Raw genomic sequence first — 6,722 nt, 5'->3', positions numbered from 1 at the left:
TTATAGTAGAGGAAATATTGTTATCCCTAGCATGAGTGTAATAGTGATACAAAAACCCATTTATCTTGTCATTAAAGTAATAAAACAATTAACATTTATTATGCAACTTTTATGAGCCTACCATGAGCTAGATTCTGTGTTTTTCAGAGTTTTTGTTTTTCTATTATTTTTTAGTCAAAGTAACACATGCACATAATTTAAAAAGTCAAATAAACCTGCCGGGGTTTTTTTCCTAAAGAAAAATACCACTACATTGACTTCCTTCTTCCATTTTTGTCCCCATGGCAAGCACTTTCAGCTCTTTTAGCTGATATTTTTGTTATTTATTACTGTATCTCCAGATAACATGTTTATATTGCTTTTACTTAATTTTTCCATTTTAGGCATTGTTTCTTTGATTCCTAAGATAAAGCGTACCTCTTCTGCTTCCCAACATTACATGTACCCTGTTCGTCCCCCTTTCTCTTCCAAACATGATTATATTGTAATTCAGTGTTTACATTATTGACTCTGATTACATTAAGAATGTTTACATTATTAAGATTATGCATTATTCTTACCCTATACTACATTTTTTTCTTGAGTTAATAATTGACCTTGCATAGATGTCTAGCAGATGTATGAACGCCTTCTCCATATGTTCAGACATATCTGTTATTCTATCAGTTTCGTTTGTCATCTTGAAGAAATTGCGCCTGTAGCAATCTGCTTTGTCCAGTCTGGATGTGTGGATTGCTACACAGCTGTCATCCTGGAATCTTTGCCATCATCCTGAGAATTGTTTGCCTCTCCCCTGTGTTGGATTTCCTATTTTCCCATTTCTTTCTTAAATTTACTTCATTTGTGCGGACCATATCCTCAGGTAGCTTTCTGAGAACAAAGGGAGCATGGGAGATACATTTTGAGGCTTTGTAAGAGGAAGAGGCAATCCTCTTATATGATTGGTATAGAGATCTAGCCTTTTTTTTTAAACAATATCAACCAACTTTATTTTCAAAATATTTGAAATTCATTTGCTTTCTCATTGACATGTGTAGGGTCTATTTTCTATCTTTGGAAGCTCAAGCAGTTGTCTAGGATTTCACTTTAAATATTGATACTTTTAATGAAGCATGAGAGGGTACAGCTTTCTTTTATGCATTTATGGCACATATTTATGAAAACACTAAATTTAATAAAGGCAAGCTTTTTTTTTTTTCAAATTTTTCACCCTCAAATTTTCTTTTTCCTTTTAAAATTTTTTATTAGACTATCAATTTTTACAAATCATACTTATTCTTTATGCCCCTTATCCATTCTTTCCCTTTCCCCTTCCTCTTTTTTCCCACCTCTTCCCCCTTCTCTCCCCCTCCCCGTCTAAGAACCATAGATTTGTGATTTGTTCTGTCCATCTGATAGATCAACTGTTTCTCTGTTGGTTTGTTGCCTAGATGATCTGTCCAATACTGAGACAGGTGTGATCAAGTCCTCCCCTATTATTGTAAATCAGATGCTTCTTCTATAACTATGGAGTGTGCTGTGTGTAGAGAGAGGACCTCTTTTTTCTTTTTGGTTTCCACTGGTGCCTCTCCTTGTGTCAGTGCAGTTGACTGTCTGGCATGTCATCTGCTCAGTGGCTGTGCCTGCTTCTGTAGAGACTAGCTGCTTTTATGGCAGCCATGGCAATTATGGTGGCTGTGGTGGGCTTCCTGCATGCAAATGGTGTTTTTGGTGTGCTCTTTACTTGGTTACAGCTGGGTTCCGCTTCCCCTGGCTCCCCACCTCAGGTCCCGGTGGGGGCCCAGGGTGATGGCAGCAGCTCACCTAGTTGCAGCTGGGTTTGGCTTCCCCCCAGGTCCATGCCTCATTCTAAGATGTTGTTGCAGAGTAGTTGTGGGGGAGAAGGAGAAGGGAAGGGGGAGGGGAAATAGGGTGGGAAAAGGAGGAAGGAGGGGGGAGCGTGATTGAGGTCTGTGACCACCTCCTCATCCTGTCAGGGGAAATTGGGGCTTCCAGTGGCAGGCGGGTCATCACTAGGCTGGATGCAGATGTCGGGGGTGTGTGGCTGAAGCCCTCAGTGCCCCACTGTCCCAGCTCAGGAGCCTGGGGCACTACTAGCAGTGGCTTGGTGGTCATCACCAGGCTGGTTGCAGATGTTGGGAGGGCATGGCTGAGGCCCTCAGTCTCCCACTGCCCCGGCTTGGGAGCCTGGGGTGCTTCCTGCTGCAGCTTGGTGGTTGTCACTGGGCGGGTATAGTCATTGGGGAGACATAGCTGAGGCTTTCAGCCCTATCCCACTCCCTGGCTTGGGAGCCCAGGGTTCTTCTGGTCCTTCTAGGTTTTATAGGTGTTCTTTGGTGGTGTTAGACCTTTACTAGTTAATATCAAACTTTGTCTCTGATCCATGGGTATCTTGTTTTTTCTTTCAGTTCTATGTTGGACTATTTGCTGTTCCTACCACTTAAACTCTGCAGTGGAACTAATTTGTTGTCCTTCTAAATGGAAGAACTTCCTTTTGGGATCAGCACTTGAGCCCTGTAGTTGAGCTAAGCTAATTGCTTCATTGCTACTGATTCCCTGAGGAAGACTTTTTGTGCAGCTCATATTTTAATGGTTGACCTTGTACATACTTCTTGGTCTTGTGAGGTTCGGTATACCTGGGTTGTGTGGAAACTCTGTTCTGGGCCTGAGACTTTTCAGCAAACTGCACCCCCTGCAGTTCTATATTCCTGACCAGTCTCCACTGAGTGGTCCTGCACTGATTGGAGGGTAGATCAGCTGTCCATGCTGTACCTCATTGTTCCCCTGGTGGCCTGTCTCCCCCATCCCCCACACTGCAAACACTTCTCATAGGAAGAGCCATGCACCAGTCCGTTCTGATGACTCACCAGCCTCTGAGTGGCTCCTTTTCTCAGTTGTCTGTGGCTCCTTGCTCCTTTGTGGGTCCATGGGAACCCTGTTAGTGGTCTTGCTGGCCTGGGGGCCACCAAGGCCCTCTTCTCCCCTGCCACCTCCAAGTAACTTCATCCAAAGGGCACAGCTGTGGCTTTTGCCAACTCTTGCTCTGTGTGCTCACCAGCTCCTGCCTTGAAGCAGCTGAGGCTCACAGTGGTGTTAATGGTCCTTTCTTTCTCTCATCATGGCTTCTCCTGCCTTCATGAATTCTGTAGGTCTCTCCTCCTCTTCCCTTCAGCTCTAGTGGCCCAGCTTGGCTGTCATTACTTTTTAATAGTTGTAAACTGGTTGATTTGTGGGAGAGAGTGGCGCTGGGGACCGTCTGTTCCTCCATTTTGACTGTAAGCTTCACAAGTTGTTTTTCTAATTGGTGTAAAACAACACAGGAAAGCAAAATTTGTCTTGGAAATAGGCTTTTTCCTGGAGAGGCACACTGGAGGACCTAGCATCTAGGAGGCCCACACTCTGGTGTGTCCACTAGAGTTGAATCATAGCATCTTGAAGTGAAACCCTAGGGCAGGAGTGACAGCTGAGTCTCCACCATCTTCTTTCTGCTGACCACCGAGGCTGCCGTCTACAGGTCCCTGATGGCTCAGCCATCACTCTCTTGTGCTCCTGCCAGCCCGGCAGGAGCCAGACAGCGGCTCCCCGTGTCTGCTCCCTTGCCCCGTCACCAATGCCACTTCCAGTACCTGGCCACCATGCTGCACGAGCCGAACTCCAACTGCCTCCATCTGCTGTACAGCCTGGGTGCCTGGAGCTGATGGCCTCTCTCCTAGCCATTTCTTAACCAATTATTCCGTTTCTCTCCACCCCAAGCCCACACTGTTAACTCTATGTTCATATGCACTTTTCCCAAGTATATGGTGCTGCCAATTACTGAATCCTATGCTGCGTTATGTCTATGTCTGCTGGATCCCAAACCATTCTTAGCAGTGTAACATACAACCAAATGTGTGGCTTTCTTGGTGTCTTAGTACTTCCCTGCATAGGAGCTCTCAAAGCTTGATTTTAAAACTGGATCTATGTATATATGTATCTTGCTAGTCATACTCAAATAGATTTGGACAAATTTTCAGTTAAATTTTTAACTATCAGAATTCTTATTATTCAGTACCTGAAACTTAGAAACCAATTAGGTTTGAGTAACTCAACAACCTCTCACTAGTTCAACCTATTGCTGTCTGGACTTGAGAACCAAATAGATTCATATGTACATGTATTTACATATATCTTTGATCAAAATATTCCTGAAAACAATTCCAACTATTACTACTCTTAATCAAATTAAAGAGGATGTGAAATATTTATTTTCATAGGGAAAATAAATATGCCATCTTTGTGAATTTGGGATTGGCAGAGGTCTTTGAACGTATCTTCAGCTTATCAGTTAATGTCAACTGATTACTTTCTATGTCTAATGGTATTTATATTAGAATAGCTGTCTTCCATCCCAAGTGCTATCACATGTATCAGGCTGTTATGATAATTTTATGGAGTAGATTCTATTATACTGATGGGGAAAATAAAGTACTGAGATATTGAACAACTTACTAAAGATTATGTATCAATTGAATATTGGAGCTCATTGTTTGAACCTAGGTAGCCTAGATCCAGAGCCTGAACTCAGCCACCAAGTTAAACTTGGTGGTATGCTAGTAAATGTTTATCAACCGGTAATCCCAGGGCAGGGATGGTAGGGGTCCAGGAGCCTTCGTTTGTAGCTTTTGTTTGCTGATGCATGAAATAATACCACTTGTGTAACCAACCCCTACGGTTTAATACACGATGCCATTTTGCCATATTTGCTTCAGATCTTTTTTTTTTTTTATTTCCGAAATAAAACAGATGTAGCTAAAGACTGCACAACTCCCAGTCACGAGTCCTTTATCCTCCTGTCTCCAGGGATACCCTCTATCATATTTGTATTTTTGTGCTCTTACTATTTGTATATGCATCCATAATTAATGCAAAGTGTTTGTGCTTATTTCTGTATTTCCCAATTAGGATTGAAACATGAGGATGGGATCTATTTGAGTGTTACTTAAAAGTGGCAACAGTGTCAGAATTTAGCTCTTTGCTGGCCTAGAATCCTTCAACAGTGGGTGAGCAGAATCTCATAATTTTGGTTCTGATAGTCCTTCACTCTGTTTTCTGTTGATGCTTAGAGTCCTTTAAAGCCATTTCTGTGCCTTTTTTGGTATTGCCTGAGCAGGAAGCCTGCTGAACTGGTTGTTCTCTTCCCCTCTAAGTCCATTCTCTACCTTTCACGCTGATTTGGAAATAGCTGTGTTCCTCAGCATCACAGCTTCTGACATAGCCCTTTACTCCATATATAGATTTCACGGGTTCAGGAACCACTTTTCCTTGCCCTTTCATTTTGTGAGTAGGAACATCTTGTTTTTGCTTAGACTGGGCTATTTCACCATCTCTTGTAGATTTTTTTTCTTGCCTACACTGTCTTCACTCATTGCTTTTGGTGTGCCATCTGTTTCCTGCTGCAACTCTTACTAATAATTTGTACCACAAGTAACCCCAGGAAAGTGCGATTCTGGGATTGGAGTGCTCACAATCAACTTCCTTATTGGGAGAAGTGTCTGCTTATAATCGGCGATGTCACAGTTAAATTATCAGTGGTGGTGTGCGGTGAGGAAATTCAGGTGGAGAGTGGTGTGGAGGATCAAGTTGTTGTGGCACTTGGTCACTATGGCTATGGTGAAGATTACAGAGATTATTGTGATGTCTGGCTCTTTTGGATGTCTAGAGCATATACACAGGGAAAAGGATAAATTGAAAGCAAAGGTGCAACATCAGAAATCCTATGTGGCTTTAAGGGAATATTTTTTCTTTTGTAGCCACAGGACAAAAATGGCAAAGAATCAAGCCTAGGGCTTTATTTTAAGAGTTGCAGAATTGTAGTGTCAGTTATTGGTTAGTACTAGGTTTCTCATGCTGAGTTAAGGGCACTGGTGTGGAAGAAGTGGGGCCTTCAGAAATGAGATGAGGACATTTGGGTAGACATAGGCAAGGCTGAGAAGAGAACTTTGAACCTCCCACATTCCCATGAGCCTTCTTGCTGACAGAAGTAGCCCCTCCTGTGTAAGAGAAACAATCTAAATCTCCCCATACCCGGCTCCTCCCTCCAACCAACCCCCTGCAATGGAAAAAGTTTCAATGAATTCATTTAAGACAGTTCTCTTATAAGGGGATATCACTTATGCTCTGGATCCACATCCACGATCCATCTTTACTTATTGGAAAATAACAAATTATATGCTAGCATCCCCCAAACAGAGAAGTATAAGATCAGGTCCAGGAAGAGGCACCTATTCACGAGAGTTGCAGTTGCAGGATATTGCCATTTTGCATTGGTAGGAATCTGGGGAACAAGCATGGGAGTGGATTCTAAGGGCATTAAATCAGCAAGGATGACATAAAATAAGCCAGGTGTGCTGATATGTGTGTACTCACATAGGAAATATGAGTTAATGTGTTGGCTTGAGAATCTGTGAGTAGTGACAACAGTGTGTCAGATTGGTTAATCTAAACCTAAACTCAATAGTGGTTTACAGTTAGGTAGATTGAAACATCAGAACTTTCCTAACATGCTGTAAAGGAAAGAGTCCAAAGTCTTAGGGAGATGGGAATGTGGATTTGTTCTTTGCAAACCTGCTCATTCATCCTTTGAGGGATGAGCTTAGAGGACCGTCACTTCACGGATTTTTTTTTTTTTTTTTTTTTTTTGCTTTAGTGAATGAGTGTCAGCGTCCTTGAAAGGCCTCATGGTG

Source organism: Galeopterus variegatus, unplaced genomic scaffold (genome assembly GCF_000696425.1).
Source record: "Galeopterus variegatus unplaced genomic scaffold, G_variegatus-3.0.2 Scaffold2732, whole genome shotgun sequence".
NCBI lineage: Eukaryota > Metazoa > Chordata > Mammalia > Dermoptera > Cynocephalidae > Galeopterus > Galeopterus variegatus.
This window is presented reverse-complemented; position numbering follows the sequence as displayed.